Below are 14,146 nucleotides of genomic sequence, written 5' to 3'. Positions count from 1 at the left end.
CCTCGATAATTAAAAAGTCCTAAATATCTATTATTTGATTCGAATTCCAAATTTTAAATTTTTCAGAAATCATTTTTCCCCTCAGATTATTATTTAGAGAAAATTTGTTTTCTTTACCAACTGAAATATTTTTGTTGGCCGAGAATTCAAATATTTTTTTCGAAAATTCGGCTTTTTGGTTTGAGAATTCATCTCTTTTGGTATAAAATTCAAATTTTTGGTTAAAAATATAACTAGTTACAAATTGAACTGCTATATTAAATATTGATTTTTTTGGATAAAAATGCATAATTTTTACATCAATATTCACCTCTTTGTTTGAAAATATTCCTTTTTTGTTCAAAATTGATGTATGTTATTGAAACTTTGTCTTTTTGACTGAAAATTAATCTTCTGGGTTAAAAATTCAATTATTTCGTTGCAAAAGTATCTATTTCGTTGAAAATTCATCTATTTGGTTAAAAATTCAATTGTCCTTGTAAATTTAACTGTTTTGTATAAAATACGTCTCTTTTGGACATAATTGCATATTTTCGGTTATAATTGTCACTGGTTGAAAATTAACTTTTTTGTTTAAAATTTTCTTTAAAATGCCAGAAATATTAAAAAAAAAAATTTATTTGATAAAGACTTAAAGAAAACATATATTTGTATAAAATAAAAAAAAGCAAATAAACAAAGAAACTTAAAAAATGTATACTTATTAAAGTTTTCTTTATTTTCTATTCAAAATATATTTTTCCCTCAAATCGAAAAACTACACGCGTGCGCAGAGCGCCATTATTAATGAAACTATTAATAGTGATATCTTAAGAAAATATTCTTAAAATACATTCTCGAATTCTGAGTCTATTGATGGCTTTCACTTTTGACTCATCTATTTTAAAGATCTATACAATTGAAGACGTAATTTTGAATGGTTTCTAAAAACAGTTAAATTCTGAAGATTTTCATTTGAAAATTCTTCAACTTTAAAGATGCAAAAATTAATATCCTTGACTTTGAATAATTTTTAAAATCAACAGTCACGTTTTCAAATAATAAATTTTCCAAATTGAAGGATTTTCCATAGTGAAGTAACAAAGTCACAGAATTTTCCATTTGAAAGCTTTCAAAATTCAAAACAATAATTATAACGACTTGCCATCAAAAGTTCTACAATTATTTTTAAGATTCAGAATGAGCAATTCTTCAATTTTGAAGATGTATAAATAAAAATGCTGAAATTTTGATTATTTTGAAGATCGAAAGTCAAACTTTAAAAAAAGCATTCAAATTGAAGAATTTTTGAATAAAAATCATCGAAATTTTTGTATAATATGTAATTTTCATTTTCATTTTCATTTAAATTATAATTTAAAAAAATTAAACTCTTCAATTCTCAAGATATACAAATTAAAGTTGTACACTTTTGAAGAATTATAATTAAAAATTCTAAAATTTTAAAGCTGTATAATTGAAAATTCTACATTTTTTAAGATTTTAAAAATTAAAAGTCAAGTTTTCAAATAGTGAATCTACCAAATTCATTAATTTTTAATTGCAAAGAAACAAATTTACAGAACTATTGATTTTAAAGATTAATAATTCAAACTTCAACAATTTTGAAGAGTTGAAATTGCAAAGTCTTCAATTACTAAAGCTTTATGAGTTAAGTCTTATATTTTGATGAGTTGGAAGATCAAAATACAAGTTTTCAATTTTAATTCTTCCAAATTGAACAAGCTTCCAAAGTAAATAATAAACATTGCAGAATTTGCAACTGTTAATTTTTAATGGTAAAATATGATCAATTTTTAAAGATTTACAATTCAATGATCTGCAATGGAAAATTCTTGAATTTAGAAATTCTTTATTTTAAAGGTGTACAGATAAAAATTCTTAAATTTGGATTATTTTCAAGACAGAAAGTCAATTTTTAATTTCGCAATGTTTCAAATTGAATAAATTTCGAAAGTAAAGAATAAAAATTGTTTTATAATATTTAATTACCGTAGTATACTGATTAAAATATTAAAAGTTTAAAATTTCAAGATTTATATTATTAAAGATATGTCTATATGCAAGATGGGAAAAAATGATAAGACAAACACTGCTTACCCAAAAATTACCTACAAATTTGTTATTAATCAGTTTTTTATAGGACACTTCGTTTTTGTTTTATTTATTTTAAAAACACACTCGCTAAGAAAAAATAAATAGATAAAATTTTTTCACCAAAAGTAGAACAAAAAAATTGTTATTAATGGTTTTTTTTAATATGATAGGTAGTTTCTATTTTTTATCGTGAAAAATAACATAAAAAATTTTTAAAATTAAATTTTGGTTAAAATGATACAAGATACGAAAGAATGAATTCACAAAAGTTGTTCAACCCAAAAAAGTCTAAAAATTTTTTTTGAATAATTTTTTGATGAAACGCGTGGTTCTCGTTTTAATCGTCAAAAATAATATTAAAAATAATGGAATTAAATGTTCTAAAAAACAAAACAAGACAAATTAAAATCTTTACTAAGGCGTATATTCCAAAACGTAGCTACAAAATTTCCTTCACTCATTCTTTTCATATGACAGGCCATTTTTTTAACTTTTAACATACTACAATTCACCAGTTTTTTCCTAAGTATCTAAAAGGGTTCTTTCTCATTTATATTTTCAAATTCAAAAAATTAAAACTAAACAAATTATAATTTAATGTATTAAAAACAGACTTTCTGAATTGAGAAATCTGATGCGCAACCATTCTTAAAAAATTGAAAAACGTAAAAGTTGAATAGTTTTAAGTGAATATCTTCAGAATTAAATATAATATTTAAAAAAATAATTCAGGAAAAAATTAAAGAGAATTCAAACGAATGAATAGAATGGAGTGAATTTAGAAGAATTCAAAAGAATTTAGGGTAAATCAATATTAATCCTTGGTGAATTTTAAATGAATGGCAAAAAATATTTTCAAATTTATTCAAATCTTTGAAGCCCTACAATGTATGTGTAAATTTTAAATCATACAAATAACATTGGAAATGAGCAAATTCAGTTTATGGAAAAACGACACAAGTTGCAGTAAAATTTTTAATAACAATTTTTTTTTAAAGAATGCGCATTTGTTTTAAACAAGACAATGAAAGTACGTCAATTTGAATACCGATGCATGTTGTGAATTATAATAATATACATTTATGTGAATGATATACAATTTCTGGAATAAAATCGAGTGCGAAGCACCAGATACATGATGAGAATGTGTTCGTTATAGCCGAAGGAGCTTTAACAAAAGAGAATTCACAATCACCAAATTACTGTTGTCGATGCTTTGACCTTTAGTTTCAAAGAGTCTTTGCAAAAAACCGATCGCATAGTGCGAGGTAATTAAATTAGCGAGCGGAAATTTTTAATTAAAAATATTTAATTATGTAATCGAAAATGATGCAATTTTAAACGCTTTTGTTGAAAGTTTAAACGCTGAAAATGTTATTTATTCAAATTGGAAGATTTAAAATTCAAACATTTAATTGAATAGATTTGAAATTGGATTTGATTTATTTTTTGAAATTTCTATTATTACACACACAATGAAATTACCACAGAAAAATTTTTATTGTATTCCGGAAAAAAGAAACGGTTACATAAGGGTCATATTTCAATCAAGAGCTGAAATGCTTCCTTTCCGAAAAAAGACAGATTTTACTCAAAAATTATAATTGTTAATATTAAATAAATACATTATGTACTTCCTATAATTTATTTTAGAAGTATTTTTCTGCGCGGTATTCAATAAAAGTAAAATTTAAAAAATGTCCTATTTTTAATTTTCTACATTTTTTTAGTATCAAATAGGTACTTCCATAAATTCTTCAGGTATGTATTTCTACATATATAATAAATTGATCACCGTAAGAAATCATTTTTTTATATCTTTTAGACTAAATTTCAATTTTTTCCACTTTAAACACGCTTGAGGAGGTCAAAAATATTAATCAATTTCAAAAAGAATTTTACAGTATATTTTCAGCTTATAAAGAACTGACAATTTTTTTTGCTATTAGAAATCGAAGTCTTTTGTGAGTCTCTGCTACAAAATTAAGAGTAGCAAGTGTTTATTTTCATTTTTCGAATGACACTGAAATATTAGTAGTTTAAAAAACTATTACAAAACTATAATTATAAGAGCGTTATTAAATGACAAATTATGAGACGATACTATTAAAAAGTTTACAATATTTCGATGACAAAAAGAAACTTTCGGTTCATTTTGATACCGATAGAATAAAATGCGGTTACTAAACTTTGGTTTGCGTTCACTAGATTTGGACCGAAAGAAAACAGAGCCCTCGATTTCTGTACATATTATAATGAAAATTCCTACGTAAATAAGCCCAAAAAATATGAGGAAAAACATATTCAGAATTCTTATTTCTTAATGACTGTTACTCCCTTAACATAAATGACTAAAAACCTTTAAAAAAATTATAAATTTGTTCGATCCTTTTTGTGTGCAATAGTGACATTCAGAATCAGAAATAGTAATTTATTATTGAATTATGACTCTAAATTTTACCATTGTGCACAGAGAGGTTAAAAAAAGAAATGCATATATTATTTGTAAACATTTATTACTTTATTTTGAGAGGGTAACAGTCATTCAAAGTTGAGCATTCTCAAATGATGGTAAAATAATGGCACTTTTCCACCTTTCACGTCAGAATTATATTACATTATTATTGAAACGAAATTATTTTGCTTAACTAGCAGTAACCAAGGAATGGAATGAAAGTTTCTTTTGAATTACAAATTGGTTACAAATATGAAAAATAAAATATTTCCAGTAAAAAAAAACTCAGAATAGTTTAACGTAAAATTATTCAAGACAAACTTTGAAAGAAGTATTTAAAAATTACTTAAATTTCTCTAAACACATAGTGTGAAAGTTTTTTATTTTGAAAGTCTTTTTTAGTTTGAAAGTTTTTTATTTGAAGTAATCGTGAAATCCCGGAAATCTTTAAGAAAACTGCGAAATCTTTCCAATCTGTATAAACACTTTACAATTTTTCTGAAATCCTCGTAAAGTATTTTGAAATATATTAAGTTCTTCTGAAAAATTTAAAATCTTTGTGAAATATTTTTAAATCTTGAAGCTTTTCCTCAAATCTTTTAAAATCTTTTTAAAATATTTAAAACCTTCCATTAATCTCTTGAATCTCTGAAATATTTAAAGTCTTTGTAAAATATTTTGAAATCTTTGTGAAATATTTCATTTTTTTCTGCCATTTTTTTTAATCTTTCTTCAAATCTTTGCAATATTTGTGAAATATTTATAATCTTTGTAAAATTTTTAAAAACTTTGTGAAATATTTAGAAATATTTAGATTTTGTATACTCGATCTAAAAAGTTTTTAAATCTTTTAAATCCTTGCGAAAAATTTAAACTATTTCTGCAATATTTTTAATCTTTGTGAAATCTTCGAAGTATGTGAAACCTTTTAAATCTTCGGAATCTTTCAATTCGTTCTAAAATCTTTTTTAAATCACCTATTTCTAAAATTTTTTTAAACTTTCTACAAATCTTTTTAATATTTATGAAATATTTAAAATCTTTGCGAAATAATTGTTGGGAATCTTTAAAATCTTTGTGAAATATTTAGAAATCTTTGGAATATTTATACTCGTTCCAAAAAATTTTTAATTTTTAAAATCCTAGTGAACTATTTAAACTATTTCTGCAATATTTTAAAACTTCAAAGTATGTGTAATCTATTATCGTTAAGCAATCTTTAAACTCGTTCTATGATCTTTTGAAAGATTAATAATATTTTTAATTCCAGTGAAATATTTAATATTTTTCTGCAATTTTTTAAATCTTTCTGCAAGACTTTTTAATATTTGTAAAATATGTGAAATATTTGCGAAATAATAGTTTGAAATCTTTGGAATCTTTTAAATCTTCTCGAAATATCTTGAAATCTTTGAGAAAAAATTAAACTTTTTCTTCAACTTGTTAAATCATTGTGAAATCTTTAATGTGTGGAATTGTTGAAATATGTGAAATCTGTTGGAACCTTTAAACTCATTCAAAAATCTGTTGAAATGTGTGTTAAATATTAAAAATATTAAAAATCTTTGTAATTTCTTTGTGAAATAATATTTGGAAATCTTTGGAATCTTTAAAATCATTCTGAAATCTTTTACAAATGTTTGATCTCTTTCTGCAATCTGTTTAATCCTCGTGAAGCATGTAAAATCTTTGAAATCTTTGTAAAATAATATTTCAAAACCTGATTTTTAAATGTTTTAAATCATTGTGTAATCTTTGAAGTCTTGATGAAATATTTTGACTCCCTTAAAATCTTGAAATTCTATCAAAAATATTTTAAGGCTTTGTAAAACATTTAAACTCTTTCTACAATCTTTTAAATCTTTGTGAAATATTTGAATACCTTTGAAATATCTTTGAAATATGAGAAATCTTTTGAAATTTTTGTGAAATAATATCTGGAAACCTTTTAAACCATTCTGACATCTTTTAGAAATCTTTCTGAAATATTTGAAATCTTTGTGAAATATTTTAACTGCTCCTGTAATATTTGTAATCCTTATGAAATATTGCTAAATATTTTAAATCTCTGAAAATTTGCAAATCTATAGCTTAAACTCAAAAAAAGAGTTGGGAACGCCTCGGCTATAAGTATAATTATTCTGCATTCGAAATTTAAATTTAAAATTTAAATTTAAAATTAAACCTATTCAAATTCAGAAATTTTAAGTTCAAACGTTTTAATTTTAGAATACGCGATTTTCAAACGTTTTTAAGTACAAATTGTTCGTTTTCAAATAATAAAATATCGGAAATAACCAAAGTCCAACACAGAGGCTCTCAGTGAATTTCCGATCAAAAATCTAAATATAAATTAGTAAATAATTAATTGTAAGACCAAAACTTGATATTTAAAATGATATTTGCAGTAGCAAAAAATAAAGGAAAATTACAAAAAAGCCAGGGAAATGAGAAAAAATTAAATAGGAACTAAAATGAATTAATTTACTTGCAAAAAAAGATTAAAATTTACTTACAGTGTGTTGGGCTCAATATCTGGTAAACATATCGAGATGCCATGGACTCTGCTCTCTGGGTTGTCGGAGACGTGTCACCAAAGTAATGAAACATTATTTGATTATTGTTTATGATTGTTATCTGTGAAATCATTTTTAAAATTGAGAAGAGAATTCTTTAGCCGTTGGCTAAAGACGGGTTTTACGTTTATAAATTCTTTTAAATAAAATTAATGTAGATAGCATATTCAATTCAGTACGAAACACTTTAAGTTTCTAAGATTTCAAGCCGAAATACATTGTATTTTCAACGAAAGACTAGAATTTTCAACCAAAAATTATTTTCCACCAAAAGAGATTAATTTTCAATACAAAAGGATCAATCTTTAACAATATAATTGAATATTTTTAGTTGAACTTTCAGCATATAAAGATGCATTTTGAACCAAATGATCGAATTTTCAAACAAAAAAGATTAAAATTCAACAAAATATTTGAATTTTCAAGACAATTTTTTTAAAATACAGTTGATTTTTTATCAATAAAGTTAATTCTCAACCAAGAAAGATGACTTCTTCAGCATGAATGATGAATTTTTAACAAAAGAGTCAAGTTTTTAAGATAAAAAGGCGAATGGTTTAGAAAACAGTAGACTTTTAAAGTGGAAAAGATGCATTTTTAACAATAGATAATTAAATTCTCAATCGAAAAGTTGAACTTTTAACAAACAAGAATAATGTTCTACCCAAAAAGGCGACTTTTTTAACAAAATACATGTATTAGTTAGTTGGTTAGTTAGTTAGATTAGTAGTTTCGAAAATAGTAGACTTTTAAAGTGAAAAAGATGCATTTTTAACAATAGATAATTAAGTTCTCAATCGAAAAGTTGAACTTTCAACAAACAAGAATAATGTTCTACCCAAAAAGGCGACTTTTTTAACAAAATACATGGATTCTCGACTAAATACATAGTTGAATTTTCAACTTACCCAATATACGGGATAAGATTTTAATCAGGCATGAAATAATTAAATTTTCAGATAAAAAAAAAATTTTGACCAAGAAGATTAATGTTTTTACAAAATCAACGAATCTCGAACAAAATTATTTAATTTTAAACAAAAAAAGACGAATTGTTCACAACAAAGATAAAAGTTCATTTAGAAGCCAATAGTTGAATTTTCAACTATAATTATTCAAATAAAAAAGATTCAATTTAAAATTATTCAATTTTAAAAAATGTAATCTGAAAATATTCTAAATCTGGGCCTTTTATCAGGAATTTCAATGTTAAGAATCTCAATTTGAAATTGCTAAAATCTGACAGTTTTCAATTTGAACTTGCTTATTAAGATTGATTATTTAATTCTTTACGTGTCCAATTCAAAATGATCTAATACAAATGATTTGAATTTCTGATTATTAACTTTTACTCGCTTCAAGCTTCAAATTTCTAAAACATGAGGACTTAATCTGAAATGGCACCATTTTGAAAGATTTAAATTTGAAATCGTCTTTTGAAATTTGAATAAAAAATTTTTAAGCGTTAAATTTGAGCTTTCACTTAAAAAATTTTTAGTTCAATACGATTTAATTAAAAATCAAACAATTTCATACTGTTACATTTTTTAATTCGCAATTAAAAATTATTCAGGTTAAAAATCTTTCAAATTGATAAAGTTTATTTATTATCAGGAAGAAAATTATAATTTTATTCAACTAAAGGTGTATCTAATCTGTCTCATCAGAAAAATACTAGCATAGTAAATTTACGCATGCCGAGTGCGCGTTCACGGCCTTGGAGTTTTATTTCCTGAAATTAAAATACAAAAAAAATTAAAATCTATTATTGAACCAATTTTAACGTATCAGGAGTTTTTCAACTTTTGAAACGATAACTAATAATTTCGAATAGAAAACGTTTAAAAAAAACAATATTGAACAGTTTTAAATTGAAAACGTTCCAAATGAAATCATTATAGATTAGGTACAATTTTGAAAATGGCCAATATTTCCAATGGAATGTAAAGGTCTTGTTCTTGCATCGTTTCTAAACAAAAGCGTTAAATATAGAATAATTTGTAATGGAAAAAGTTGAGACTACAATTTTGAAAATAGGACAGTTGCACAATGTTCAAAATTGAATAATTCCAGATTATAATTGCTCAAACTAAATCATTTAAATTTCAAAGGAATTTAAATTGGTTGTTATTTCTAATTAAATACGTTCAAAATTTAACAACTAAAAATGTTAATCTTTTAAATTTACGTCATTTTTAATTTGAAGCGATTAAAATTTGACAATTCGAATTTTAAAACTAAATTGAATATTTTGAAGTCGCAGCTTCTAAAATTATAGAATTGAAAATTTTGTTAATTGAAAAAAAAATAGAATTTTAAATTATAATGGACCAGATGATTTTATCTTAGATTAAAAAATAAATTTACCATTATTTTCCCAGTTAAAAAAGGAAAAATGTATTGTATTATTCTAAAATAATGATAAAAATGAAGTAACTTTGAATAAGAAACGTTAAAACTGAAACAAATTTCTTCTAGGGAACGTTTAAAATTAAACGAATTTGAAATTCATTTAAATTGAAAAATGATTAATTACCACTAATTATAATACTAACAGTTTTTTCACTCAACGCCTGTACAATTTGAATAATTAGCAAATTGTTTGTTTACCTTATCAAAATTCAACCATTTTAAATTTAATTGTACAAGTTAAAACTTGTGAAAGGGAAAAATTGTAATTTAGCGTTCAATATCGTATCCTTTTAAAATTAAAGAAATTATTACATTGCTATGATATCAATTACAGATGATTTTTCAATCTATTTTTATTTTAAACTACACAATTTTTAACTTTTTAATTTCAAATCTAGAGATGTGCAATCGTTTATTCGAATTTTCATGGAAAATTCAAACAAACCACTGCACACTTCTATTCAAATCGTTTAATTTATAACACTTTATTTATAATTATTATTCCTTCAATAATCTTCCAGTTAAATATTAAAAAATTTTAAATGATTCATTTTTTTAAATCCTCAACCAAAATCGGACAACTTTGAGACATTACAATGAAAATTAAAAATGTTCATAAATACAAAACAAGATCGATATTATTCCAGTTTTTGAAATGACACTATTTTAATTATTTTAATTCGAAATTGCCTTTTAAATTAAGTTTGAAATGTCTAATATTTTCGATAATTTTCCATTTTTAATGCCTAGCCTGAAACCCTCATTTTTAAGGCATGGCATTTGACAAATTATTTGCTTAATTCTTCATTGTTTTAATTGTCTTCTGCAGACACTTAATTTTTAATATTGTTTAATTACAACTCCTTAACATTTGTGCAGACATCAAGTCTTTCAATTTGGTATTCTACAATTTTGAATAATATAAAAACCAGAACAATTTGTAGGCTTAAAATTGAAAGCTACCAATTTAGAATATATAAATCTAAAATTAATAAATAAATAATAATTATTGACCACAAAAGTAATTCTCAAGGCTTTAGATTTAACTGCAATAGTTTAATTTTCAACAAAAAAGATTAATTTCACCAAAAAGACGAATTTTCAAGAAAATAAATCAATTTTCAACTAAAAAATAAAAAGGGAATATTTAAATTTTTACCAAAAAAGATAAAAATTTCTTTAAAAAATATAATTTTTCCACCAAAATTTAATTTAAGTTTAGTTAAAATAATTAATGTTCAACCAAAAAGAGGAACTTTTAACTAAGAAGATAGAATACTTAAATTTATATTGTAAAAAAATTCAATAAAACAGCTAATTGAAAAAAGTTACATTTTTGAACGAAGTGATGATTTTTCAACTAAAATTATGAATCTTCAACTGGAATAATTGAATTTTTAACCAAAAGATGAATTTATAACTAAAATGATGAATTCTCAACCAAAAAGAATAAATTTCTATATAAAAAATAAATATTCTATAAAAATTGAATAATTAGATTTTCAGTCTACAGAATTATTGTTCAACCAGAGATGAATTTTCAATTAAAATTACGGAATAGTCAACTAGAGTAATTACGTTCTCAAAAGTAATAATAATTTTCAAATAGGCATTTTTAACAAAATACATGGATTTTCAACCAAAATAGAATCATTGAATTCTTAGTTTAAAAAATTAATCCTAAACAACAAAAAATCAACAAAGTACTTAAATACAGTAATATAAAGCTGCGTTTACAAATGAAAAATCGATGTTATCTAATTTTATATTGTGAATTAAAATTTTTAAAATGAAGCATGCACAAACGATTTTTCATACTGAAATACTTCGTCTACGGAAAAAGATTTTCATTCCTTTTTTGAAGAATTAACACTTAAATCAATTGGATCATGTAATAGATACTTCAAGAAGTAACACAGAACTTTAACATTTTTCATGTAGTAGATACTTTAAGAAGTCACACAGAACTTTAACATTTTTTAAAGCCCTAAATAAATCCAGGCTCTCCGGGTAGGGTAGATACGCTGTTTAAATTAATACTAACCCTACACATGAACCTCGAAGGATATGTTTCAATTGTTTCCATATGGCAATATGACTGGAATTTCTCGGCAACAGACTTTTGTAAAATTAGCGGATAATTCAGTTTTGGTAGATCTGATCTCTTATTTTTAGGTCTCGATTTGTTATATCCTTTAGATTGATTTCTTCGGAAAATTCTAGAGAATGTATCGCTTGCAGGGTCTATAATTCCTCTGGAAGCTGCTGCTGCTTCGTCGATGTTCCTCTGTCGCTCGAAGTTCTTCGCAGATCTAATTGGCTTGGCCCAACGGACCACCCACCCTTCGCGATCAACTAATCCACCGGGCTCTAAAGAAATTTTATAAATTTTGGTATTAATTAATTTGCTTAAATAATGATCAGGGTGTCTATCCGACGGAGGATGCTAAATTCCCGGGTTTTCCGATAAAAGATCAATTTTTCTTGGTCTAATAAAAAAAGTTCAAAAGATTTGAACGATTAAAATTATTTTCCAAAATTCCCGTTACCTATAAAAAATTATCTGTTCCAGATAAAATTAAAATTCTTTTCATTACATCTAAATTAAAAATTACAATTCTTGCCCTAAAGTTTAAATTATAATTATGTGCAGAAATTCCCTGTTGCAAATCAAACTTACATTTATTTCCAAAAATGCCCTGTTAATAGTCAAAAATAATATTTTAATTTACAGCCTCTTCTATTGTAATTCAGAAATATAGTATCTCACTTTTTTCGAAAATTCGTAAAAGGGTAATTTCAAAGTCTGGAACATTCTTATTTGCAAAAAAATAATTCAAATCCTAATTTGGAAAAAGGGATTTTCAAACTCTTAAATTGTGACATACAATTAGTCCAAAGATTGTTTTCGGTTATTCCGTATTTATTCATCAGAACTAAAATTATTTTTAAAAAAACACGCTCTATCATGGAAATCTCCTGTTCCAAAGTGAAAATGATAATTATTAACGGAAATTCCGTTTCAATGAGAAAATTATAATTCTTTACAGAAATTCCCTGATCCAAGTAATTAAATATCGAAAACCAATTTTAATTTGCATATTAGTACATTCGAGAAAAAAAAATCACGGTCATATCTCAGTTTTCCTTATTTCCCGGTCAGGTAGATACTCTGATAATAGTTCAATAATTTTTCTAAATCTTACGAGTCAATACATCCAAAACCCCTGCTGCGATAATTCGTGTTTCGTAATGAACGAAAGTAAAGTGACCGATCTTTTTTAATTTCAAGATCCGTGCTTTTCATCATCAGTTGAGACACTTCCAGGCGTAAATTTCTTAGGAACAGCGCATACGCCTATTAAAAAAGTGGAAAATTTAAATTAAAAAAAATAGGATGATTCGCGGCTTTGTTTACAATGTTTCAAAAATTGCAACAAGAATTTGATTACATCTTTTAGGAACCTAAATTTAAAATACTCTTTTCTTACTCTTCACCTTTTCAGATTTAAGTTAGTTTCCGATTTTTATACTCGTTATGCTCAATGCCCGATATAATAGCCCCCGATTTACGATATTCCTGGAAATGATACAGCTCGAGGGCTGCACTCTCAGCGCTTTAGTTTCATCAGGTTGCGTCAAGTTTCCAAATCCAACTGAAAGAATTCATGCGGAAAGTACCAAAAATACCGTCTTTATGCGATCTCTTTTCCAAGCCTGCCCAGTGGGCACAAAGTGTGGCGACGTCTTTGCGACATCGTTAGAACATCTTTACGGCATCCTATGCCCATGTCGTTAAGGTGTCTTTACGATATCGTAAATAAGTCGTATGATCTGACGACGTCATTACGATATCGTAAAGACACCGAAACGACATGGACATAGGATGTCGTAAAGATGTCTTAACGATGTCGTAAAGACGTCGCCAAATTTTGTGTCCACTGGCTGCCTTAACAAGTAAAACGATTTCTTAAAATAATATCCTGAATATATCTAATAGCATAACTGATTGTACACATTCAATCTAAAGTTCATTTCGAGGTCCCTCTATCAATCGCTGCATTTAATAACAATAATATATAATACATACCAGGACAGCCCCATGAAAAATAATAATAAAAAAATCCAACTATCCAAAAATGCCTTAAAAAATAATGGACAGTAACCATTTAAGCCCGAGACAAATTGAGCTGGACAAATTGAAATTCATTGAGTTACAGAGCCGGTTGTAGAGGGAGTCCTCGCGCTCGCACTCGGGCGTTATGCGGCAGCATACCGCGGAACAGTTTTCAAGTATGCCATTTTTTGTATTACTCACATTGATCCAAAATTGCATGAAGTCATCGAAAAAAACTATTCACTTAATCGAAAATATTGATTAATTGAGCGGTTGGGTGCAAGAACGACTTACTTGTATTTTCAGAAGTTTTCTTGCATCCAACTACTCAATTGTTAATACAAATTTATGAATTACATTATTCTAAAAACACGGGTAATTTACTTGTCTGTGATACAAACTACATCTTTTATACTGCTGCGAATTGAACCTGTATTCATATAATATCTATGTTACTGACGTGGTCTAAGGAAAGAATGTCGAGCTTCA

General features: G+C 25.5%; 1 pseudogene; it reads right to left on the bottom strand.

Moving 5' to 3' along the window:
• LOC117176528 overlaps nucleotides 1–14,146 on the bottom strand; it is a 32,998-nt pseudogene that overhangs the window by 8,700 nt on the left and 10,152 nt on the right.

This window comes from Belonocnema kinseyi, chromosome 7 (assembly GCF_010883055.1).
Source record: "Belonocnema kinseyi isolate 2016_QV_RU_SX_M_011 chromosome 7, B_treatae_v1, whole genome shotgun sequence".
In the NCBI taxonomy this organism is placed as follows: Eukaryota; Metazoa; Arthropoda; class Insecta; order Hymenoptera; family Cynipidae; genus Belonocnema; species Belonocnema kinseyi.
This window is presented reverse-complemented; position numbering and strand designations above follow the sequence as displayed.